At 42.3% G+C, this 27,944-nt stretch overlaps 1 protein-coding gene across 1 annotated transcript in view; it reads left to right on the top strand.

The window, feature by feature from the left end:
* The first annotated feature begins 1,244 nt into the window (after positions 1 to 1,244).
* The window catches only part of FHIP1A (FHF complex subunit HOOK interacting protein 1A), a 199,410-nt gene continuing 172,710 nt past the window's right edge, over positions 1,245 to 27,944 (top strand). Inside the window, exon 1 of the mRNA XM_075198819.1 lies at positions 1,245 to 1,331. The gene's annotated coding sequence lies outside the window, so the exon portion shown is untranslated. The remainder of the gene's footprint in view (positions 1,332 to 27,944) is intronic.

The following is a 27,944-nucleotide window of genomic DNA, read 5'->3' as shown; positions in this document are numbered from 1 at the left end:
GAGGGAAAATGAAAAACACTTTAGGTGACTTAGAACATTACATGGTTCTGGCCAATATAAGTGTATGGGAACAGAAACACTACATAGGTTTTACAACAGTGTCCCGAGTATTTAAAAAAATACACCTTACAATCATGTGTTAAAACCCCAGAACCTGTATAACAGGTTCAATCACATTGGCTCAGTAGTCCTGTGATCATAAACAACTGTGATGAAAGAGTCTGACTTGTGTAGAGTAATAGATGGGCTGCAGTCAGTAAACTCACAGATGAGTACCACATTTGGTTGGGGAAAAAACAGTGCAAAATAAACAACTCATCATCTTTTGTCACAGATTATGGTAGCCAGCAACCCCATTAAGTTTCCCTCCTGTTGGTGAAAAAAGATGTGGTTGCAGTATACTAAGGAATATAACTGTGCACGCCATCATGTTGAGCAGTGCTTTCTGATAAATACTTGTTCCTGCTGTTTCAAACTGATGGCAGAGCCAAGATAAGGGAAAAAGTGCATAATCATCAACATCATCATCAACATTTATTTATATAGCGCCAGCAAATTCCGTAGCGCTTTACAATTGCATGATCAAAAGGATTCATTCTTTTAGCATTAACAATGCAGTGTAGAGATGGTGTTTGAAATGGTGAGAAAAGTGAGAATAGTTTAAATCCCATCAAATATCTGAAAATCATTGCCAAATAGGTACAACCCTTCATTCTGAGAATGCTCATTTTCAGCTAGATATATTGGGCCTATTTAGACTTAGACCAAAATATGCTACTTTTTGCCACCAGTTATTTGGGCACATTCATATACTAACAGATTAAATCTGAACTACCACTCCAGGGTCTGCTACATTCAACCGTTTTCCCCAGAGCTATGCTGGTTCTGTAATGCAGAATTGGCAAATTAATAGTGTTAGCCAATTTTACATGGTGGCAGAGGATGGATGTGACAGGAGGGCCAATCACAAGCTGCAATCTTTTGGCTGGAGAAACAAAATATGTTGCAATGACAATTTTTGTTTCCACACTCCTTTGTGTCCAATTAAAATAAGTTCTACCTGTATTATACGTCAAAACATGTATGTAATTATGGGAGTGAAATAGTCACGTACACCTTACACACCCATGGGAAAGAAGAATATGTGAGACTTATAAATAATAGTTTGCAAATAGTTTCTCTTTAATGATATATTACATGAGACTGAGTTATGTTTGCATGTTTCTGGACTCTTTAATATGACAATAGAATATCATCCCAACAACAACCCTTTGACCGCAGATAATCTATTCCATTGATTAGACAAGAGATATAAACTAGAATATATTAAGGTAACTATGTACTACATTTTATTTATTTTTCTCTTTTCCTTGTTATATTATTTATTAACCTTTTTATGAAGTGTGTCTTCACCTGCTATCGTGTTACATACCATTTTGAATTTTATTGCACATGAATGAAAAGTAAGAGTAATGTATTTAAGAATATTAAGGTGCTATCTATTATATGTGTTCATTTTCCTTATCAACAAACATTCCATTGTGTAAAGGGCAATCATGTTACATAAGCTACAGCTACGTGATTCTCAAACAGTTCTTTAGGGAATCTTTCACCGGCCAGGGGTACAAGATGTCTTTGCTTATCCATAGTAATTAAATTCTTAAGATACATTGTGTAAATTAACAAGCAAAAAAAGTCCACTGTATCAATATACAGGCCCATATTTATCCTTAGGCACAATAAACCTGTTTTTAGCAGTGGCGGCCTACAGATCTCCCACCATCACCATCTCTGATAACCTATTAAAGATGATTGTTCTACTGCAGGAGGCATTAAGTCATCAGCCCTGCCAACTTTTGTTTTTTTATAGTGAGATATTTTGGGAACAAGCTAACACATCATGGAAAATTAATATATTCAATTTGAGTAAAATGGTTAAATGAACTTAGTGCTCTACACAAGACAAAAGGAATTCTGCAAAAAGTAAAATGACATGCAAAGTGGACCACTACCATCTGTTATGAGCCGTGGCGGTGCCTCAGGCCGCCGCGACTCTTTGTGCCGATAGGAAGAGTCCCGGCCGTCTCCGTGACGACCGGGCCGCATTGGTTGTCGTAACACCACCTAAATAAATGACCAATTACCTGGTCAAACCATATTGCGATATAATGGGTGCAAATGCAGGGTTTTTTTGTGTGCAGGGAAAATATTGCCTGCTATTGTATGTAGCGTACAAATACTGGGCAACAAATTTGCCCCCACCAGCATATCAACATGGTTTTGCCAAGGTGTAAAATTCTACCTTCTAGCTGGATTTACTCATAATTCTATCTAAGGATACATGTACCCATAATATTATAAATGAGAAACATTGATACATCAAAGACACATATGCTCTCTTTGTAAGAACCTGGGAAATGTAGCAAGAGGTATTGTGGAACATCACATTTAATTTTTCCTTTATTCTAGGGTTGAGGATTGCATACAAGTGGCTTCCTAACATCCAATTGTCTTTTTGGCCATTTGCTGCACACTGTGCTAATATGCACTCCATCACATAATCAGCCATGTGACTGGGGATGCATTTGTGTGTAGATTCTCATGCCCTTTCTTCTATCCAGTCTCCTATTGCACTGTAGTTTGCTAAGTGTTTATGTAGTTTACATATTGCTGTTACTGACCTTGCCTGATTACTGACCATTCCAATTGCTGCCTGCCCATAACATTATCTGTTTTACGACCCAATGAGCCCTGATCCGGCCTTCAAATTTCACACTATTTACAGGCAAATGTTACAGTGATGATCAGGGTCACAAACCCTTCAAAATAGTCAGTCGGATGTCATACTTATTGATCAGCTCTAAATGCAATTCCCCACATTTCATTCAGTAATTAATTCTGAGATTCCAGAAATATGTTTTGTTGTAGGGGGTCACTGTGGTTTATGGTCCTGTGATTCCTTAATGGCACACCACCCAGATTTAAAATTATTAAACATATTCCCCAGTTAAATTAAAAGTGTTACAACCACACCTCTGACATCCCTCCCCAAAATGGTCATTTGTTTTTTATCTACATTTACCCATCCAGTGATCCTGCACTAACTGAGCAGTATACAGACACTGTATGTTTATCAATTCACTGCTCCAGCTGGCATGGTCGTGGATTCCATGTGTCTGTATAACTGTGAAAGTCTCCTGCCTCTCTATTAACTCTACTGTGCTATATTTGATAGCATATTACAGGAAATGATAAATTATAGTCCCATGAAATCAATTTCCAGCAGTCTAGAGCATCACATTCAGTAGCATACATTTTCTGTTACACTGCACAATAGGTGCTGGTTTGCCAAGTGTAAGCAAAAATTAAGAACAAATGACCATTATAGTGGGTCATAAAGGAGTCGTAAATTAATAAAATTATTTTTTTGGGTATTGCCCACCAGCTCTATAAAGGCACTGCTTTAGATTATTGTTGGAGCTCTTATTGGATAGAAGAAGAGTGATAGGACTGTCGGCAAATTCTCTTAGAAGGAGTGGTCGAAGTGAGCCAGTATACGCCGGTATACTATACCGCCACTTCTCACACTACTGTTGGTGCCCGGGACAATTGCACATTTATGCTGAGTCATCCGTGTGACATCCAGGCTTCTGGCCTACAGCCATGCTCCTTGCCAGCGGCTCGCCTCTGCTGTCTACCTCCATACCCAAGCCGGCAGCTTGCTTTGCATGTGACTTGCACTCACTCCCTGAGCATTTACATCTGACTGATTTACATGGTGGGTTGCTTTGTTCCTACATAGTCGGTTTACACTGCTGCCAGCTGAAAAGCATTATTCTCAGCCCAACTCATTGTCTTCCTGCAGGCTGTCCATTTCCCTCACCATTCACCAAGAGCTTTCGTAGGGATCAAACCCCTCCACCCAAACCCCTCCCACCATGACCCCACTGGTCAGGACACATCTTACCCCATGGCTCCCTTAATTGCCCAGTGGCACGTTATTGGAAGCTGATGCCTGACCAGTTTTGCGGCCTTCACTGTCCATGACTTCCTTCATGATCAACCAAATAGTACTTTATGTTATAGGGACTTGTGTAGAGAGTGTTCGGTTAATGTTATGTGGGGACTGGGGGTTAGTGTTACTTGGAGCTGGGGGGTTCTAAAGTTTATTTCAAGACTATTTCAAATACCATTCATATTTTCCATTCTGCCACTTCAAAATTTCCACTTTGACCGCTGGTAGAAGGTTGGCCTTAAGGTAGATGAATAAAAAAGTGTGCAAAGATTTTGTAGAGAGTTGTTAGAGTTACACTTTAATAATGATAAGCCTTGTCCTGTAAAAGTAGATAGGTGCAGCCAATTCAGGGGATTGCTATGGAAATCTAGACTGACAGAACTGAATGATTCTGTTCCTCCATACTGTTACTTCTAGGATTCCTTACAGAGAGAAATTGACCTGCCTGGGTACCTAGGCTTACTTTTCATTGAAGGTCAAAAGAAGAAGTATACTGGAGACAGCTGTGCTAATCCTCATACCAGTCATAGAAAAAAACTGTTTAAATGCACAAATATAGAGGGTTCAATAGAATAGCACATTGAACTTTAAAAGTACCGACAAACATGGAAAAATTAATATACTGGCATAAGATCGTATTGGGGTTACCGTCTTGTGGGATAGATGACTGCACTTCGGACAAAGTAGCCAAGGATATCACATCAGTCAGTTATTTTTGCTTCAACTAGCCGCAGCTAGTTTTATTCACTATGTTCAAAACAAACAAAACATAAACAAATGGCCTAGCCTGTCAGGCTCCTAACTAACTGGATCACCCTCTCTGAAGTGATGGACCTAATGGACCTAGTGTTACACACACACATTCAACACAACAGCACTCACTGGTCATAAATTGCTGTATCTCTCAGTAGCATCCAACTACTCTCCAGATTGGGAGATAGTGAGTGAACTGCCTAGCAGCCTTTTAACAGCACCTCATCACGTGCAACTCCTGATTAGCCAGCAATTTTTTTAGCTCTCTGGAAAACCCAAAATGAATGGAGCCCGTCCTTCTCTCTATCCATTCATAACCGTTACCAGTTTTTCTTACAACTAACAACAATCTCTGGGAAGCTTTTCCCAACTACAAAAAATCTCCCTGAGGTTTTAAAACAAATGACAGAAATTCAGCACTTCTATACATGCCATTCACAACTTTGCCACAATACTTACTTAGGCTAGGTACACACTGTTATCTCAAACAATTGTACCTACTACTGCAGGTCCGATCAGTCTGACGATTCATGCGTGCACAATGACATGATTTACCTTCAGATCTGTGCTCTTCGTCTGGTCCTCTAGTCTTCAGAGAATGACAGCACAATATTCATTCATTCCTTTCACATTGTCACACTGATTAAAACTGCCTTGTTAAAGCTATCCACATGTCCTAATGAATTTTGTTAGGTTCTGTGAATCTGAAACTAAATATTCTGTCTCAGAACGAACAAATGGATTATTCCTTCTACAGCACTCTATGCATTTATTCACCGGGACATTCATTGCTGTCATCGGCTGAAAAGAGCCCGACTCTGTAAACTCTATGGAGATTGTTAGCATGAGTGCATACACACTACATGATCGTTAGGTGATTGGTTGGAAAATATTAAACAGTATTAAAAATCAGCCCAAAGTGTCGACAATAGCTACGTTGGGACGATTTTCGACCATCATGTCATTATACACTAACCCGTCTTCCGACCGAACGGTCATATGTCGACTGAATGGCCCTATGATTGGACAAAAAAGCTCCAGTGTCTACCTAGCCTTACACTGACGCAAGTCATATTTCTTTCTAAGAGTTTTTGAATTAAGAGACTAACCATACCAATGTAGTCTTATGTAGTTTCAATTTTACAATTACATGCACAACTCCCTGTTTAAACCTTGCATGAATTTTCATATAGTCCAGAGATCACCTTCAGTTAAGTGACAGCTGTGAAGACAGACATACACTTGCAAGGTTTATTGTGTTAATCTGGTTCAGTTTACAAGGCAGAGTTCAAGTATGCACTATGCTATCTATTTGACTATAAGCAAGTCAATGGCAGATGTGTAGAATATAAAATAAAAAGGATACGTTTTGAATCATTCTCTTCATACAACCCCCTGTTCTATATGCATTGCTCTCTAAATTTGAATATGTTCTCATAATCAATACTGTAAAATAATAGCATTGTTCTCGCCCTTATCTGATTGTTTGCTGCTAACATCCCATGTTTCTTGGATGTCAAGAAAAGTGTTTTTTGTTGCAGTTGCCTAATTATCTGTAATTTCTTGTATTTTATTATGATATGAATATCTTCTGCAGGCATTAGAGAGACAAGAGCTTTGTTTAGATGGTTTATTGACTATGGCAGGAAAAGAGCAAATTGTTCTTAAATGTATTATCAATAAGATTTTTTTGTATGTTCATCTCTGTCTGTTTTATCTGGACAGCTTAATTTGCGTAATGTCTTAAGTTCCTTTACAGCTTTCCTTGCAAGTAATTCATCTTAATGTCAGAGGTGTTGAGAAAGAAAAATACAATAAGGTTACCTCCAAAAATGTAGCAGGCAATGTAAGCCAGTTTGTGAATGTATTACACAATGTATATAGAAATGATGATGGGTGTTAGAGGATCAGTTTATCGAAATCTGGCTAGAGAATGGATAGAAAAATATAATATAATATGACTCATATACAGGGCCTGATTAAGGGTTCTGGCCGCCCTAGGCTAATACGGCCGCAGCGCCCCCCCCCCCCCCTCCTCCGAATATATAGGTGTATAGGAACACTCCTGAATATGAATGTTCAGGTGTATTCTCCAGCATTCAAATTTAGACAGATTGTGCCATTGTCTCTTACCTGTCCTTGCTCTTCTCTCTTGCAACTTTGTTATCCTCTCGCTGGCTTCTGGAAAGTTGGCGTCCTGTTTTGAAAATGCAAAAATGTATTATAATGCAAACCCTGAATGATTAGGCCCTTTAGTTAAAACAAAACACTCCATTATGGCCAGCTAAAAGTACCCCATTGGACAGGCATATATAAGCAATATCTGAATATTTGTTGTCAATCAAATACAAACCTCTACCAGCCCCATCTCACTAATATTTAGTATTCTAGTGATTGCTGAGACCACCCATGTGACCACCACACAATCATGAGATTCTGCCCCCCAAAGCTGCTCTATTTTTTAAATACCCCCTGCAGCCATTTTCCTTAACCACAACCCCCCCCGCACAGCCATTTTCCTTAACCCCTACTGCAGCCATTTTCTTTACCTCCCACCCTGCATCCATCCCCCTTGCAGCTATTTTCCTTACCTCCACTCTGCTAGCTAGCTATCCCCCCCGTCACATCAAAACTCCCCCAGTCACATATATCAGCCCCCCTCCTCTGCCCTCCTTCATACATATCAACCTCTCTACCTCCCTATAGATTTTCATGGCAGCCCCCCCTCCCACCCTATAGATTTGTATGACAGTCCCCCTCTCCCTCCCTATACATATGCATGACAGTCCCCCCTCTCCGTCCCTATAGATATGCAGGGTAGTCCCCCCCTCCCTATAGATATGCAGGGTAGTTCCCCCCTCCCTATAGATATGCAGGGTAGTTCCCCCCTTCCTATAGATATGCAGGGCAGTTCCCCCTCCCTATAGATATGCAGGGCAGTTCTCCCCCTCCCTATAGATATGCAGGGCAGTTCCCCCCCTCCTTATAGATATGCAGGGCAGTTCCCCACCTCCCTATAGATATGCAGGGCAGTCCCCCCACCTCCCTATAGATATGCAGGGCAGTCCCCCCCCTCCCTATAGATATGCAGGGCAGTTCCCCCCTCCCTATAGATATGCAGGGCAGTTCCCCCCTTCACTTACCTGTAGTTGTGCCAGCGTTGCTCCTCTCCTCAGATCAGCAGATAGGAAGTGAAGACGTCCTGCTTCCTGTCTGCTGCACAGCAACAGGCAGCCTGGCGATTGGCTGTGTGTTGCTAACCACTGACCACCAATGCTTTTGATCGTCGAGCCCTCCACCCCCCCCCCCGTGGCGATCCCCAGCGGCGACCCCCCCTCCCCCACCCCGAAAAAAAAAATGAATGAAGAAAAAAAAAAAAAAAAATTAAAAAAAAATTAAAAAAAAAATAATTTTTTTTTTAAAAAAAATACCCACAGTGCAGCGCCCCCCGGGACCCAGCGCCCCAGGCTGCAGCCTGGTCATCCTAGTGGTTGATCAGGCCCTGCTCATATAGGTAAATTATGTAATATAGTTGCAAAACACAGAGTGCAGGACTACAATTTAATTACAATCCTGCAGTTTGCATTTCATATACAGTGAATAAGTGAAGTGACACAAAGTGAATGCAGCTGTTATGGTATCAACACTAAAACACCCGCAGCCAAACCAAACCTTATACCACATTTTATGATATCATATACTGTCCTGTGATGTCATTAGTGTTTTTCATATTACCACATGTTGTAGTGTGTTCCATACTCATTTTAAAAGGTTTTGCACAGCAGCCCTAAAAGGTAATTGCCACTGTTTCAGGCCACTATGCTTTGCTAATAAATATATATACATTGATCAGCCACAACATTAAAACCATTGACTAGCGAAGTGAATAACATAGGTTATCTTGTTACAATGGCACCTGTCAATGGGTGGGGTATATTAGGCAGCAAGTGAACAGTCAGGTTTTGAAGATGATCTGTTGGAAGCAGGGAAAATAGGGAAGGGTAAAGAACTGAGCGACTTTGACAAGGGCCACATTGTAACGGCTACATGGCTGACTGGGTCAGAGCATCTCCAAAATGGTCTTGTGGGGTGTCCCTGGTATACATTGGTTAGTACCTACCAAAAGCGGTCCAAAGAAGGACAACCAGTGACAGGATCATGGGCGCCCAAGGCTCATTGATGCGCGTGGAGAGTGAAGGCTAGTAGCCCGTCTAGGTTCATTCCCACAGAAGAGCTACTCTAACACAAATTGCTGAAAAAATTTATGCTGGCTATGAAAGGTAGCTACAGACTGTTGAGAGTGCCCATGCTGACCCCTGTCCATCACTGAAAGCATCTACACTTAGCAAGTGAGAGCCAGAACTGGATCATGGAGCAATGGAAGAAGGTGGCCTGGTCTGATGAATCACTTTTTCTTTAATATCATGTGGACAGCTGGGTGCGTGTGTATCATTTACCTGGGGAAAAGATGGCACCAGCAAGCATTATGATAAGAAGGCAAGCAGATGGAGGCAGTGTGATGCTTTGGGCAATGTTCTTCTGGGGGATTAAAAATGTAATTAAAAAAAAAGAAAAAAATAGAAAAAAGTAATTAAATGCTGCTTCCAGTGGAGGCCCGAGTCCCAGTACTTTGTGCCCCCACTCCCCCTCTTTGCACTGCCTGCACCAGCCTCTCTCCTCTTCCCTTGTCTGCATATTGCTCCATCCTCTCTCCTCTTCCCTTGCCTGCATATTGCTCCATCCTCTCTTATCTTCCCTTGCCTGCGCCAAACTCTCTGCTCTTCCGTTGCTGGTGCCAACCTCTCTGGTCTTCACCCCTACATGCCAGTCTCTTTACTCTTACCTTGCCTGTGGCAAACCTCTCTGCTCTTGCCTTGCTTCAACCTTCCTCTCTGGTCTTCCCACTTGCTCCAGCCTCTCTGGTCTTCCTCTGCCAGCCTCAACTCCTTTCTTCTGTGTGCCAGACTATTAACTTCCTCTCTCTGTGCAACCCTAACTTACACTATAATCTTTACTGAAAAGTGCATTAACATATATTTTATACATTATGGGCCTGATTCATCTTTGGACACAAGTGCCGTTGCGTGCCGTAGTTTGTGTGAAATTGCTCTGTGCATGCTCACAAACGAACCTTACGCTAATGAATGCAATTCATGTTTGAATGAAATTACACTTATTACCACCTATGACTTGAAGAACGATACGGGAGAGGGAAGGGGTGGATCAACGTAGTACAGGTACAGTAAAGGCGTTCCCAAGCAGATGCAGACGATTCAAGTTCAGCCGTATGCAGAAGTACACTTGTTTTCAGACACACTTTTTGCACCTGCTCTAGGGCAGGTGTAACTGACGGATGATAGTGCTGACCAAACCCGGAATTCATTCAAGGTAATGGGATGATTGACAATTCACCTGCACACCTGACATCACCCATCTCATTAAACAATACTATATCGGATCATGGCAGGTGGACATCATTGTACCATTTCGTAGGTGAAATTTGTATGTGCCTTTCAGTAGCAACAAATGTATTTTATTATATTTAAAAAGCACACATTAACACTGCATTGCACACATTACTTGTGCAGATGATTGAATTGTCTTACTGGCCCTTTCAAACCAGTTACAGCATTGCAGTATAGATTTTGACATTTTTAGTTTCATACATTAGCAATGCGGTTGTTTGTTTACAAATTTTATGAGCAAGTATGTCATCCAGTTTATACCTAGTTGCAAATCTAATTATTTTTATTTTATTTTAATGTTTACTAAAGTACATGACATGTTTTATTAGCCATATTGTTTATCTTTTTATATATTTTATACACAAAAACTTACATGGAAGTCTAAATATGAACCGACCTATGTAATCTGTAAGTATGTTCAGTTTATAATGTATAATTTCAAAGGGGACCCAAAAATCTACAATGCATGAGGTATCTTATTATTTAAATAGTTTAAACGTAATGAAAATAGAGTTGGCAAAAACATATTCTTGGAAAGCAGACGTGTTAATGTGGAGAATAAAGTATTTGTTATACCAAAAAATGATTTAGAAGAATGTTCAGCTTCAACTTCAAATGAACTGCAATATGCTAAAGATATAGGTTGTTATGTTGTTTTAACACAGGCAATAGTTGATGAAGAACAGTACACTATACTGCATAATCCATTTTGTCCAACTGAAAACTACAAATTTTCCTCTGTTGTCCAATGAAACAAAAATAGATTATTCAAAATGCACTGGATGAAGGAATTTCCTTGGCTGCCCTACAGTCATGAATGTCTTGGTTATTTTTGCAGAATTTGTGTGTTATTTGGAGGAGATGAGAGATGTCAGTCATTTACAAGCGGGAAAGTTGGTGATAGAACCTTTATTATCATACAAAAATACCCAGAATGATTTTTGAGTTCATGAGAAAAAATGAATATCATAAGAACGAAAAAACTTAGTGAGGTATCAGCATTTTATTGACATCATGGATGGGAAAACATTAAGCATTAGTGGACAGTGCTAACAAACGAAGTATAGAAAGTAATAGACAAAAGTGAATACCAATCAGTAAGACAATAATATTGTGTGGAATGCATAATATCCCTTTGCAGGGTCATACAGATGCTGGGTACATTTTTGCAGATGCAAGCAATGATAAGTTCATAACAAGAGATAACTTCAAGGCGTTATTAATATTTCATGTTGATGCCGGAGAACCATTTTCAGACTGTTGGATAAAAAACTATTTTTTTAGTAAAACAAACTAAAATTTTCTTGGGTTTACTAAAGTTATAATTGACATTTTGGACAAAGCACATTTGAATATTGCCTCCCTTCTTGAACAAGGTTACGATGGTAACGCTAACATTAGTAGAGGAGTACAAGGAAGAATTCTACAAATTAAGCCTCTTGCTATTTACACACATTGTGCCAATCACAGGCTGAATTTAGCTTAAACAAACTAGTACTCTAGCTAGCATTCACAATACAGTCAGTATAATGACAACCGTAAACAATTTTTTTTGTAAATCTCTTTTTTATTAAAAATAAAACATCTTGTACAAACGTTCATGACTGGAGGCAGACAGTAAATTAAAAGTAATACTGAATGTCTAAGAACAACAACATGAAATATGCTATTTAGTAGTAGGAATTAGGGGGGTAGGGGATAGAAAGAAGACGGGTAAGTGGGGGAAAGGAAAGGCAAGTCTAGGGGGGAACAGATGGGGGGGGGGGTTTAGCTATTCCACTGAGTATATAATGATGTATCCTTGAATTCGAGCCACTCGAACCACAAAAGATAATATTCTCTATGTTTATCAATTGAAGAGTAAAGCACATCGTCCATTGTCCTGTAAAACTCCATTCTTTAATGGTAGGGGCATTTGGCATTTGGCGATCTCCAATGGACCGGGATCACAGCCTTTACCGCATTACAGAGATTTTTAACTGTTGATTTTTCATACTGCGGAATAGTCATTTTGTTGTCATTTAGTAACAAATATTCAGGACAATTGGGTAGTTCAATACCTACAATGGCTTTGGCGAGAAGAACTGCATCCCAGAAGGGCCTAAGCGCTGTGCATTGCCACCATATGTGTAATGGAGTACCCGGCGACATCTGGCATCTCCAACATATGTTTAACAGCCCCGGAAACATCTTGGCTAACAGGCTGGGACATCGGTACCATCTGGTCATAACTTTGTACTGTGTTTCAATTATTCGTACACTAACCGAGCTACACTGTGTGCGTAAAAAAATATCACTCCAATCCTGCTCGGTTATTGAACAGTCAAATTCACGCTCCAAGTCTCGTACGAAGGTGGGTCGTTTATTGAAGGAATATTCAATAAGGATACTATAAATAAGAGATAGCGTATGTCTGGGATACAGTGATATGGTACATAGGCAGCGTCGGACTGGCCCACCGGGATACCGGAAAAATCACCGGTAGGCCCCGCTGCATTACGGCCACACCCCCTTTTCCAAGTGGGCGGAGCCCATCCAGCTTACCTGGGTTGTCCTCACCAGGGGTCCGCTGCCTTCCCTGGCGTCTCCGCTGCTGCAGATCACTGGCTGTCACTGACAGCCAGTCATCTTTCCTGTCCGGGGAGGAGAAGGAGGAGGAGCCAGGGGCGGCGGGCGGGTTGTCTGGATCTTCAGAGGAAGCGACGTGAGTTACAGCATGAATCTGTTCGCAGAGAGAAGAGGAGGCAGCGCAGGAAAGGTGATTGCCCTACTGATATGTGTGGGCGCAGTATGACACAGTGAGCAGTATGACACAGTGGAAACCTCTGCTATTAATATATGAGTATGGGTATGATTAAATGTATAGTATATCTTTGAGCATTTCAGGTATCATACTCCTCAGGCATAATCAGCATATAGGTAGGAGCTGTGAAATCACAATTAAAAGAGAAACAGCCCGCTTAGTAATTGAGACAAGCTGGTTGATTTACCTTGGCATATTCTCATCAGTAACTGCAAGAGCCGATACTGATAGCGACATTTGATTAAGGTGTCGCAATTATACTGTTCGAGCTCCCGTATCATGAGGAAGGGAGAGAAGAAATAGTAGGACCTATATTTGACAATTGTATCACCAAGGCAATTTTTCTTAGCCTACACCTATTATCTAAGAAATAAATACCTGAAATGCTCAAAGATATACTATACATTTAATCATACCCATATATATTAATAGAGAGGACGGCGCATACTAGCAAATATTGCTAGTCTTAACAGTTTCAATAAACCTTTGTTTGGTTCACATTTCCTTTTACACTTTTTAATATTTCATTGCTCTATATGATGTTACTATTATAATTTTAATGTATATTATTAAACTTCAAATATGTTTTATATTTAATACATCCTATGATTGCCCCAATTAAGACACATTGGCTCTTTGTTAATTTGAATTTTTGGTATCATGTGTGGGAGCACCACCTCTAGGACCATTGGTTTTCCGAGAATACAAAACATATGGATATAAGGGATTAATAACCAATACCTAGAGTTGGCAGGATATTCCTGGTGCGATTTACTAGTGTCTTGTGTACAGTGGATTTTAACCACTTTATTCTTTTTGTGCTGTCACTAATACATATATATATATATATATATATATATATATATATATATATATGTGTGTGTCTGGTCTCGCCTCTATGGTGATTGACCACACCCCCTCTGGTGGGCCCCTACCATTGCAGTCCCCCGGTGGGCCCCTCATTCCCCAGTCCGACACTGTACATAGGGATTCAAATTTAGTAAGCGGCCGTCCCGCAGACTCATGAATCCCCGGAGTGGCGGAGCTGTAGATGCCTCCATATCTTCGCGTTCGGGAGATCCCATTTGGACTGAAGATCGGCGAAAGGTAAAGCCCCAGAGACGTCCACCAGCTGGCCGACACGATTAAGTCCCGCCTCAATCCAATATCAAAAGGTCCGTCTAATAAGGTGGGGGGCAAAGGCTGGGTTGTCAAAAGTAGGAGTCAAAGGTGAGTGTTGAGAGGAGATATGTGGGAACGAGCGTCGTTTGGACCATCTAGCCAGAGTTGGAGTAACAGTCGGGTGGGCAATTCTAGGGAGTCGTTAACAATTTTTAAGAGTATTTGCCTCAAGATCACAACTGTTTGCGTGCGAACATAACAGAACTTTTACCAAATTCAGAGTTCAGTAAAGGCCAGAAAGTTTTGCGAAAATCGCATGATGGAATTTTTTGAAAATACTGGCAGCAGTAGTTTCTGTAATGGATGAAATTAGTACTAGCAATACTGCCAATAACCATACAGCAAGCAATGCCCAGTTGTTGTCTGCAACAATTAGCAAATTTGAGTTTTTGTTGAGTTTAGAAATTTTGACAACATGTTTTAGCCATAACATTTAATACAATTCAACTACAAAGCATTAATGTCGACTTCTGTAAGGCAATTTTTGTGATTGAAATTTTTTAAATCTGCACTAAAAAGAATAACTGAAAATTCTGAAAATTAATCTAGAATTATATTTGAGCAGAGTATAGTAGAAAAAATAGATAGGGAAATAAAATATCCAAGAGTCAGAAATGGTCAACAAACCATGGTAATTTGAATGCTCGGATACACAATTTGTGAGTGAAAACATTTTTACCTTATTTTGAGTATCTGATTTTAGAGTTAGATTTACGATTTTCTTCCCTCCCCGTTGCGCCACTTAAGTGGTAGGTGTCACGGATCTCAAACAGAAGTACAGCTAGAAGTCACGAATTTGGTGAAAACACTCTGTGTTTATTTGCAGAGAGGTATTAACAACAGGTAATAAGGAGCAGTGATAAATACCAGGTTCCAGCTGATGCAGAAAGTAGCATGAATGTCCAGAAACAACCAGGTAAACGGTAATGCAGGGTAGCAGAGGGTAGGTATTAACAACAGGTAATAAGGAGCAGTGAAAAATACCAGGTTCCAGCTGATGCAGAAAGTAGCATGAATGTCCAGAAACAATCAGGTAAGGACAACAGGAAATTACATCAGGAAAGGACATCACAGGATGGGACAACAATAACCAGCCATGTGAGCTGGGGGAAACAGGTTTAAATGGACCACACCCAGGTGCATAGAATGATTGGTGAACAGGAAGGTTAACCCCTAATGCACACAATAGCAGCACCTCTGGTGAGTGGAGGTACTGCCAATACAATAATAGGACAAAAAGGCAGGAGCTGCCATGCAAAGCAGCATGTAGCGCATAGGCTTAGGGCAGATCATGACAGTACCCCATCCCTTAAGGGCAGATTCCAGGCGCCCAATTATCAAAAATGTCTGAATTCATCGGAATCATAGTCCAGAATTGGGGGCCCGGCAGAAAAGTCCTCGTCCAAGGGCGGAAAAGGCAAAGGAGACCATGCCAGTTGCCAGTTCAAGAACTGCAGAACCTCCTCTCCTCTTACGTCCTTCTCTCTTACGGGACTTTCTCGGAATTGGGGCCTGAGCCAACTGAGTGGAGCACAAAGGCATCTCTTGGCCAGGTGAGATGGGTGGTACTGGTGATATTGCAGAGGCCCCGCAAGATGGTATAGCAGGGACAGTTACGAACTTGTTGAAAACTGCCTCAATAAAGGATTGAAAGTTCGATAAAATGGGGTGATCCGTCTCAATAAATGGGTTTGCCCAATCTAATGCCTCTCCCCTAAAATGGGATATTAGAAATAACACCTGTCTCTTAGGGCTACTAACAAGGCTTGGTGTGGAGGGGATCTTTGAAGCAAATAACCTCAGAAGGGCATTAAGTTGGGAAGGATGCCCCTCAAAGAAAGGTGACGGTTCAGACTTGGCATCCTCGGTAACAGATGGCTCGGACTTGGCAGCAGGCCCGACAGGAGACCCGGACTGGGCGGCAGGCTTGGCAGCAGGCCCGGACTGGGCGGCAGGCTTGGCAGCAGGCCCGGACTGGGCGGCAGGCTTGGGAGCAGGCCCGGACTGGGCGGCAGGCTTGGGAGCAGGCCCGGACTGGGCGGCAGGCTTGGGAGCAGGCCCGGACTGGGCGGCAGGCTTGGGAGCAGGCCCGGACTGGGCGGCAGGCTTGCCAGCACTTTGAGAAGCCTGAGGGCAGACAGCACCAAGTGGTAACTGGGGCTAAACTGCATGAACTGGCAACTCGGGCTGGACCGCAGGGACTGGCAACTCGGGCTGGACCGCAGGGACTGGCAACTCGGGCTGGACCGCAGGGACTGGCAACTCGGGCTGGACCGCAGGGACTGGCAACTCGGGCTGGAGCAGACGGGAAGGGCAGCGCCCCCTCTGGAGCAGACGGGAAGGGCAGCGCCCCCTCTGGAGCAGACGGGAAGGGCAGCGCCCCCTCTGGAGCAGACGGGAAGGGCAGCGCCCCCTCTGGAGCAGACTGGAGCTCAGGAACAGAGACAGCGGCTGAAGACTCGGAACCGGACACAGTGGCAGGAGACTCGGGACAGGACACAGTGGCAGGAGACTCGGGACCGGACACAGTGGCAGGAGACTCGGGACCGGACACAGTGGCAGGAGACTCGGGACCGGACACAGTGGCAGGAGACTCGGGACCGGACACAGTGGCAGGAGACTCGGGACCGGACACAGTGGCAGGAGACTCGGGACCGGACACAGTGGCAGCAGGCTCCAATCTGGAGGCAGATGATGTGACCTCAGAGCTGGAGGCAGATGATGTGACCTCAGAGCTGGAGGCAGATGATGTGACCTCAGAGCTGGAGGCAGATGATGTGACCTCAGAGCTGGAGGCAGATGATGTGACCTCAGAGCTGGAGGCAGATGATGTGACCTCAGAGCTGGAGGCAGATGATGTGACCTCAGAGCTGGAGGCAGATGATGTGACCTCAGAGCTGGAGGCAGATGATGTGACCTCAGAGCTGGAGGCAGAGGCTGGCACCTCGGCACAGGAGGCAGAGGCTGGCACCTCGGCACAGGAGGCAGAGGCTGGCACCTCGGCACAGGAGGCAGAGGCTGGCACCTCGGCACAGGAGGCAGAGGCTGGCACCTCGGCACAGGAGACAGAGGCTGGCACCTCGGCACAGGAGACAGAGGCTGGCACCTCGGCACAGGAGACAGAGGCTGGCACCTCGGCACAGGAGACAGAGGCTGGCACCTCGGCACAGGAGACAGAGGCTGGCACCTCGGCACAGGAGACAGAGGCTGGCACCTCGGCACAGGAGACAGAGGCTGGCACCTCGGCACAGGAGACAGAGGGAGTGGGTGCCTCAGGACAGGTGGCTGGAGCTGGCAGATTGGGTCTCTTCGCAGAGAACAGGAATGCTGGAGCATAAACAGATTTGGAGTGCCGAGAGGAAACAACAGGAGATGGTTCAGTAAGCTGACGTGGTCTACGGACAGGACAGTCCTGCAAGAAATGTGCATTGCTGGCACAGTAGAGACAGTTTGTTGGTTATTCTGCGCTGTCGCTCCACTTCGGTCAGATGGGGGCGTGGCCCACTTGTGAACCGGGCATTAGTTAAACTGCAGTTGTTAGTTAAATGCAAATTTGACATGGTATTATTGCAAGGTGTTGGCGGCACGGATTCAGCAGCAGACAGAGTTGGCTGGGTCAAATCAACAGTATTAGATTTCAGTGAAACAGTCTCTGATAGTCTCCTAAGTGGGTCCAAAAGCAAAGTGGAAAATTTAGCCAGCTGGGTGCGTAGCAATATAATGTCCATTTGTAAGGTTTGTAGCAGTGGTAATTCCATGATTGGTAAAACAGACATGTTGCAAAAGACAAATGAAAACTTGATTGCAGCAAAAAAAAGTCCCAGAATAAAACAAAACTTTCACCTGACTCCAAAGCTGTTTTTTTTTTTTGGGCTGGTTATACTGTCACGGATCTCAAACAGAAGTACAGCTAGGAGTCACGAATTTGGTGAAAACACTCTGTGTTTATTTGCAGAGAGGTATTAACAACAGGTAATAAGGAGCAGTGATAAATACCAGGTTCCAGCTGATGCAGAAAGTAGCATGAATGTCCAGAAACAACCAGGTAAACGGTAATGCAGGGTAGCAGAGGGTAGGTATTAACAACAGGTAATAAGGAGCAGTGAAAAATACCAGGTTCCAGCTGATGCAGAAAGTAGCATGAATGTCCAGAAACAATCAGGTAAGGACAACAGGAAATTACATCAGGATTGGACAACAGGAAAGGACATCACAGGATGGGACAACAATAACCAGCCATGTGAGCTGGGGGGGGGGAAACAGGTTTAAATGGACCACACCCAGGTGCATAGAATGATTGGTGAACAGGAAGGTTAACCCCTAATGCACACAATAGCAGCACCTCTGGTGAGTGGAGGTACTGCCAATACAATACAATAATAGGACAAAAAGGCAGGAGCTGCCATGCAAAGCAGCATGTAGCGCATAGGCTTAGGGCAGATCGTGACAGTAGGCAGATTCTCTGCTAAACACATGTGCTTGCCACAATATATACAGTACATATATTATACATACATACATCTCTACTCTGTGACAACATATATTTCAGATGCCATCTACTGAAATACACAGGCACTTTTCCAAACACAGCAGCCATAAAAAGTCATTATTTATACAACTAATCTCAGTTCCAAAATAAAACAGCTCACAAACAGCAGTTGGCACGTTGAATTAATTTACAAACAAATAGCAGTTTCCTCTCTCTATAGGGAACCCTTGATTTGACTCTTACTTGTAGCCAAAGCATCACCTGCAGCCCCCAGCAGGCTGCTCTCCTTCTATTCCTATTCTCTGCTTTGTTATAAAGTAGAGAATAAGACTGACCTGGAGAAGCCGACTTCTGTGTCACATGACCTCTCTATATAAAGCAGGGATATCATGACTCATGCAACATATCAGAGGAAGAGGGATGCAGTGTATTCTTTCTCCTTCTTTTGTGGTGGAGGGAAGGAGTAAAAGTGGGGGAGGTCTGATGGACATGTGGGGGAGGTATGATGGGCATGTGGGGTAGGTATGATGGGCATGTGGAGGAGGTATTATGGGCATGTGGAAAGGTCTCTTGGGCATGTGGGGGAGCTCTGATGGGCATGTGGGGGAGGTATGATGGGCATGTGCGGGACGTATGATGGGTATGTGGGGAAAGTCTGATGATCATGTGGGGTAGTTCTGATTGGTATATGAGTGGCATGTGGGAGAGCAGGGCTGGCGGAACACAGTAAGCAGGTAAGCAAGGCAGGGGGCAACAAGCCTGAAGGGCGCTCCCCCCGCCTGCCGTCCCCCGCTTCTCCGCCGGCCTTAAAAAATAATAATAGTAAAAGAAAAATATAATCACCTGATGTCCGATGCAGCTCCCTTCTCCATGTGCAATAAATGTCGGGCATCACGTCATCACACACGTCGTGCCCGACATTCATTGCAGACGGAGCAGTGAGGAGCGGACAGAGAGTAGCCGCGACAGAAGACAGAAAAAGAAGAGAACTTGAATAAAAGAAGACAGAAGAGAACAAAGAAGGCAATAGAAAGGTAAGTCAGAGAAAAAGAATGAGAAAGGGAAAGGGGCACAGCTTTAAAGAAAGGGGAGGGAAGAAAAGGCAATGGGGAGAAAAAGAATGAAAAAAACAGCACAGCTATAAAGAAAGGTGTGACAAAAAAGACAAGGGGGAGAAAAGAATGAAAAAGGGGAACAGCTTGAAAGAAAGGGGAGAAAAAAAGGCAAAGGGAAAAAAAGAATGAGAAAGGCATAAAAACAGCATGTTGTGCGCAGTGTGATGATGAAGGGGGCACAGTGTGGTGATAAAGGGGCACAGTGTACTGAAGGAGGGGGCATATGTTTATGAAGAAGAGTGGGATGAAGGAGGAGACTGTCCCCTTTATTTAACCTTTTATGTTTTTATTTTGGCCTAGGGGTGCTTTGAAAAAATTAAGGTGCCTCAAATTGAAAAAGTTTGGAACCTTTGGAGAGGGGTGGAGACTTGCATCCAGGACACCTAAAAAGTAAGTGACAATAACTTTTTACCCACTCTTACAATTTCTATGATCTTATGAGTTTATGGAGAAATATTATTGTATCAGTGTCCTTAATAATATGATATATAATAGTCATATTTACATCACTGTAATTTCCCCAAAAATTTAAATTGTTTTACAAACAATACATATTCTTCATTTATATTATTCATATATCAATAAATGTTTGCTGTTTCTTGTATTACTCTCTTTAATACGGTTTATTATATGATTTGCATTAAAAGAAGCAAAGCATTATTGAATTAAAATATAATTTATACAAGAGGAGGGCGCAAATTTATTTTTGCAGGGGGGCACCAGACATGCTAGCACTGGCCCTTTGTGGGAGGTCTGATGGGCATGTGGGGGAGCCCTGAAGGACATGTGAGCAGCATGTGGGGGAGGCCTGAAGGACATGTGAGAGGCATGTGGGGAGATCTCATGGGCATGTGGGGAGATCTCATGGGCATATCAGGAGATCTCATGGGTATGTAAGGGGCATGGTATAATGGGCAAATGGAGATGTTTGATGGGCTTGTGGGGGCATTTGCCAAGTTTTTAGAGGCATGTGTATAGGTCTGCATGTTCAACCCTTTTGAAGGTTTGAGGGCCCAGCATCTGGTCCTTAGATTATATCAGGTAGCCCATCACTGATCTAAGAAGTATGGGTTACACTTGATTCATAAGGTAGTGGAAAACAATTATAACTGTTGGTGAGGATCAGGTGCATGCTCCAAGCTGTTATGATTACAGGTACAGTGTTAGTTCCTGGCAGCAAGCAGTTAGTGAATGCATGTTCTATGCTTCTTTCTGGTTCAGGAAGTTGGTGGATAGAGGTACTTTGCTAGACCCTGGCTCTGGGAAGTCAGTGCTTACAGGCACAGTCCTGCATAACTCTCAACTTTTCCATTCCTTGAATTAAAACAGATGTTGAAAGTGGAAGAAGTTGGCACCATGTTGTGAGGGTCATGGCCACGAAACAATGAGTATGTGGCCACATCAAGATAAAAGCCCCATCACTATGTCTAGCATTTCTGAAGTGGACAGAGCCCTCAAAAGGGGACTGTCCCACCTAAATAAGGACAGTTGGGAGGTAAGCTGTTGTGTCATTACTCCACAGATCCACTGTTGGTTCTAAGAGTACACAGCTTTTCTGCTTTTGTGCAGGGATACACAGCTCCCCTTCCATACTCAGTACTAATCATATTCTCTTTTTGGTAACTGGTAGTATACAGCTCTCCTGTTGTGCTCAGTTATTTATCTCACAGCACTCTACCTGTGGAATGTGCAATGACGTATGTTCATATATTTTATAGTCCAATTAATGGTAAATAAATATGATTTGTAAATATTTTTTTCTTCATGTCAACATTAAATCACTCAACTATCATTAAACTGACAAAGGATGGGCCACATTTCTGAGAAGTTCTACTTTATTGTAATACACAACGTTGAATGACAACTAATATTTAAAGACATGAAGTGTCATGTTACTCTATTTTTATTAAATTAGAATAACACAAAAGAAGATGTCATACATATGAATGTGCAACTTCTGGATCCAAACATCCAGTCTTTCTTGCGTTGTTGGATGTTGTATCATTAATTGTTATTGGAATGGGTCAGCCACATAAATTCATGTGGAAGTATGCATTGATTCTATAGTTACCTGCTAACTTGTTCCACTGTCACATACTGTATTTTAGGTTCCTTTTGAGAAAATCATAGAATCAGCTAATGAGCTTGTAGTCTGTCTGTCTATATGTACTCATTTAACAAGCTCCACCCGTTGATCTGGCACCACTTCAATGAAACCTGTGTAGTTTTTTATTATTATTAACATGCATTTATATAGCACTCCAGCCCCTTCTGGCCACATTCAACTAGCTTTTTACCGCCTGTATCACCTCCTCCTTCCTTCCTTTGACTTTGCCATCTACTTCAAAATCAACACCATTCAACAAGATGTCTCCTCATGCCAGAACCCACATACCTATTCCACATTTTCCAACACTCCCCAATCCACCCTCAATTCATTCTAATCTGTAACTAATGACAAAGTTTCTGCACCCATCCCATCATCTCACACTACAACCTTAAAATACTACCTGTCACGTCCTCAAAGGTCTTCTTATTTGCACCCCACCTTGTCTCTGCTACACCTTTACTGCTATGGACAAGACTTCTACCAGGTTTTGCCCTCTTGTGGAACTCCGTAACTGGCCTGTTAAGATTTGTCTGGCTTTCAAACGTTCAAACATTCTTTGAAAACCCACCTCTTTATTAGAGCCTATCCTACTATACTACTCAAAACAGTATATATTTGCCACTGTCCCAATCTCCACTCTGAGCCACATTTGCTTTGTTTGTCTTAACTGTGCCCTTTTTACACTGAATTGCAAGCTCTCTCATGAGCAACTAGCGCCCTACCCCATGTTTTCACAAATAATACCAGCTTGCAAGTTTAAAAATTTATAGGAAAATAGGAGTTTAATAAATGAGGCTAAGTGCTACAGGTTTCAAATTGATTCAGCCAGATTGCAATAGGGAGAAACATGTTTAGAGGAGCTATATGATTCAGTCACACAGGAATGGTGGTTTGGGGTCAGTAGGTAGTATGGTGAGGGGATAAATGTGCAAACTGTGTAGAGGTGTGGTAATCAGTTGAAAATTTTAAGGAATTTAAATAAGCTTTCCTGGAGTTCTGTTTTTTCGGGGAAGGCTTAAATGTTGTGGGTGCAATTATGTTTCATAATTAAACCAATTACTTTATTAATAAAAAAACACCTAAATAGGAGTACACTATAGGCCTGAGTCATTACGGTACGCAAAATGAGCACAGCGTACGCACGTGCACTAATGTACGTGCTTTGTGGCTGCGAACGGCCGAAGTCATGAAGCTGCGTATGGGAGAATACGCAGCTTCATGACTTGCGGCGCAAGTCTTCCTATTCTACCCGTTCACGTCCGTACAAGCCGGCACATACTTGCATTACGTGCAGAAGCAAACGCTACGCTGTTTAGTGCATAGTAACATCATTGGTGTATCTCTCAATTGTTGAATCATGGTGCTGGTTGCAAATAACCGTAAAAATATATATTCTCCTTGTTATGCTACTTTGTTTACCCTGTCAAGATGTTTTACTTTAGATGATTAAAATTTCGTAATATTAAAATATTTTCAGTGTTTTATCGTATATCATATATCAGTATATCATGTATATTTGATGTGTTTTTATAATGTCAGATGTATTATATTATTATTATATTATATAAGCCTTTGGTGTCAGCTGGAAGGAAAAGAATATTAACAGAAATGAAGTAGTTATTCAAAGAACCTATGTTTTCAATCCAGAGATTTTCAACAAAGACTTGCACAGACTTCTTCGACTTGTCCATTGCATCCAGGAGACTCAAAAGGATCAGGATACGCCTAAATTCTTTCTCATCCAATTGTCATATGATAGGTGTAAATTATAGTATAACCTTCTTCTGTTGAAACACAAAGTACATCTCTGGTCTGTTTAAGATCAGAGTTTTCAGCATAGAAAAAGAATGGAAGCTTATTATTTTGTAAAGAAACAATGATCCAATTTTATTCGTTAAGTGTCTTTTGCTGAAGGAATTTTTTTATGACTTTATTAACCTGTATAACACCAATGAGGTTATGCCGCTAGCCCTGTTTTCCCTGTGTATCAGGTTGTGTCTTGGTTCTGTTTTCAGTATATGTTTTAGAAAGAGGTTATGTCGTACCAAACTGTTATTTCTTTGGGCCTTATCACATTATATCCCGGATGTGAGGTGTGACCCTATTGGTTGGCCTCTCCTCTATTGGCTTTTAAACAACAGCTTTACTTAAGTGTATAATGCTAATACGTAAATTAGTTCAATGAAATCACACACATACCAGTTTTTCTTGTAACAAAAATATTTTAATTTATATACTAAAACTATTAACAAATGTTAAGTAAGAAACAGGAAAAAAAAAAACAATAAAAGGTATTTAACATTTTTTTGAGATATTTTTTTTTTTTTTTACATTTTTTTGCTTTTTCTTTATGCTTTTTTTCTTGTTTTTTTAATTCATCCAGAAGCCTCTGGCTGTGCCTTGGAGGACCCATCGACTCCTCATCAGCTGCAAAAAATGAAAGACAACAATTTAGTAAATGCACTCTTAATACATTTCAATGTGGTGAAATGTTAGCTGTCGGTTCTTGTACCTTTGCATTTTGTAAGCTCGGTATAGTGCATAAATGAATGTTACCCAAACACTGGCCCCATTCATTAAATTATGATAAATGTAGAAGTACATAACATATACTGAAAACAGAACCAAGACACAACATGATACAAAGACAGGTGACAGGGTAAACCAACCAAATCAGATTATCTCTGACAGATAGTGATGGTAGAAATCAGCAAGAGGAAGGCCTAAGCTTAAGAAAACAGGGAAAACAGGCCTATCGAAAAAGGCCAAGAGGGTGAAGGTACTGTAGAAGGAGCACACAACAAAAGAGGGCCATGCGCATGAGCGCTTACAACCTAAAGGGAAGGGGGAGACACAAGTAATACAAAGTATTATATTACTATTATATTGTTTTGTTGTATACATTAACTTTCTGCAAAATTTAGCCAAGGAGAATCTCACCTTCTAGGGTGTATTTTTAAAGCCTGCCAGCTGAGTTGGCCTGCGCACAAGACAAGAATTGGTGAGAGGACATTTTTCCCATTGTGGGAACTTAGGATGCCTTGTACTGTGAATGGCCAGTGAAAACTGTTTGTCATGTTCTACCCAAAAAATCCAAACATCATATATTGAAAAAAAAAAAACACACAACTAAAGTATACGGAAATTACCATGTAATGTACTTACTTTCCTCAACCAGCACTTGTGGTTGCTGAGAGGTGGATTCTGGTTGGCTCTGGAATAACAGAGGTGATGCTGCCAGGTCAGCGGACTGCGGCGAATCCTCCACCACCGCTGACTGCACCTGTTGCTGTTGGCTACCACCTGGCGCCTCCGGTGTGACCACCTGTTGATGTTGGCGGTGGTGTTCGGAGCTGCGTTGGCGTCCTATTGGAGACCATTATGTGTTATCTTATGTGTATTTTTGTAATGTATTCACCATACACAGCGAATACATACATACATGCAGCGAATGGTAGCTTTGAATGCTAAAATGGTACTCATGTCAATAACATTAAATTTGTATAAAAATGTACACTTAAATTTTTAACATATATATAATAGGACATAATCAGAATAATCGCAAATAAGACTAACATTATTCATACGTTTAGTATGAGAATGGTCAGAAAATAGGCCTTTTCTGTAGATATTTCCTGTGAGAAGAAAAAATTTCATTGCCATATTATTTAGTGTTTGAGCACGACTTACTAGCAATAATTTCAGCCCTCAAATCTGCAAGAAGGTCGGGCTGCCGTCTCCGCAGATCACTCCATCGACGTTGCAACTGCACGATGGAGCGGCGGGTACCAACCTGCATACGCAGACGCCTGCGCACGGCTCTGTATGCCTGCAGTTTGTCATCATTTCCCACATACCTCCCTGCGGGCTCAAAACAACGGTCCATCGTTGCTGTCAGCACCCGCAGTTCGGTACGTGAGAATACTGCAGACCTCATTTTGGCTCAGAAATGACAGTTTAATATCCTGCTTACCGATTGGTTCTCAGTGCACGTCGGTGCGTCTGCACGTCCATCGCGGAACCTGTACTAAGATGGCTGACTGACCTGTTAATCACTGCTCAAGCGTGCCTAGCGTTCTGGCGCGTTCGCAACTGAACGCACCACTATAAAATCGCATACAGCATGCGATAGTTCGCCCTGACAATTTCTGCATGGCTTTTCTAAGTTGTTGCTGTCAGGAAACGGTTAATATTGCCACATATTGAGGTGAGTAACATGGGCCTAGGTCTGCTACCTGACATAGATAGCGTGGTAGGAAAGGAAATAATTGCACTTTCTTTTTTCCTCTTTTAGATTGTACTCACTTTGCCATTAAAAAATCTTCAAAAACAGGAGAACCTTGCTCCATTGTGGGGTAAGTAACATGGGCCTAGGTCTGCTACCTGACATAGATAGCGTGGTAGGAAAGGAAATAATTGCACTTTCTTTTTTCCAGGAGAACCTGAACATGTCTAAACAAGACTCCAATGAGCCATCCGGCTCATCATCTGCTGCTGCTGCTAAAAAAAACACGACAGCCTAATTTCACAAAAAATGAAATCTACATTTTGGTCGAATTGGCTGTTGATAGGCTCCACTCCACTCCGCGTCCACTCTCTGCACCATCAAAAGCAAGAATATGGGAAGAAATTACAAATGAGGTCAATGCCGTGGCTCCAATCAGACGCAAGGTTAATGAGGTCTAGAAAAGGTAAATATTTAAGCGTACAAAAATTGGTTAAATGTGTCCAGATTTTGTGGATAATATTATCCTGCTAATGTGTCTATTTTGCACACAGGTGGCAAGACTTTAAACGCCGCCTAAAAGATAAAATTTCTGAACACTGAAGACATGCAAGAATGACAGGTGGTGGACCTCCAGCAACGCTGGAATTGACTCCATTGGAGACCAGGGCATTGGCCTCTTTGGATGCGGAGATGGTTCAAGGTGTGGGCCGCATTGACACCGGACGTAGCCCAGCCGCCATCGAGCCTATCACAGCTACAGGTATATACACACACATATATATAAATATATCAATTCACACTAATTACCTAAGGACGGCATTATTTATTTCATTTTTTCCCCTTGTAGGGCCCAATACAGCGGAAGACATTTCAGAGGATGAGCTGGTGGAGGAGCCACGTGATGTGAAGGGGATCAGATGAGTGAGGAGGCAGAAGTCAGTGAACGGGAATCACTGCACGCATGCTATCACAGTATTAGAGACACAAATGCCACTATTGAGTCCAATACCACAGATATTGCCACAACCCTCACCCGTATGGAGCACACTTTACACAGTAGCCTCACACGTATAGAGAGCACTATGGACTTAAACCTTTCATCTATCAACACTACCCTTACCCGTCTCACTGACCTTATTGCAGTGTATATCACCAATCCACAATCACGCATATCACAGGAATCTTCTCCTACTTCTTTCTCTCCATCTCTTAGTCCCATGTATCAATCATACTACACTTCACCTGATTATCATTCCACAAGTAGGCCTTATCGCGCGCACCCGTCTTCACATATTGAACAACTCCACTCTCAAGGTTCTATTGGTTCTAGTCTAAGACCCCAAATGCATCGCCATCATTTTCAAACCAACCCATATGTTGACATTGAACCATATTCCCATTCTAATCAGCAATACAACTATTATTTACCACCATCTGCCATCTCTGCCCCATCTGCCATATCTGCCCCATCTGCCATATCTGCCCCATCTGCCATATCTGCCATCTCTGCCCCATCTGCCATCTCTGCCCCATCTGCCACCCGTGCAACCCGTGCCCCCCGTGCACTCCGTGCCACACAATCGTCGGCTGCTGCACAGTCACTCACTGCTGTTCCACTGGCCTCTGCTTCCTCACCACTGTTGCCTTCTATGTCACGGGTTACCAGAAGCCAGACTCATCCTCGATGTGATGCAACCATTATACCAGCAAAGAGGGCCCGTAAAAAAAATAAATTGTTTGTTTGATGTGTTTTTGCTATTGTGCAAATAAATTGTATAATTATA

This window comes from Mixophyes fleayi, chromosome 1 (genome assembly GCF_038048845.1).
Source record: "Mixophyes fleayi isolate aMixFle1 chromosome 1, aMixFle1.hap1, whole genome shotgun sequence".
Lineage (NCBI taxonomy): Eukaryota > Metazoa > Chordata > Amphibia > Anura > Limnodynastidae > Mixophyes > Mixophyes fleayi.
Note: the sequence above shows the minus strand (reverse complement) of the source record. Positions and strands in the feature narration are given on the sequence as shown.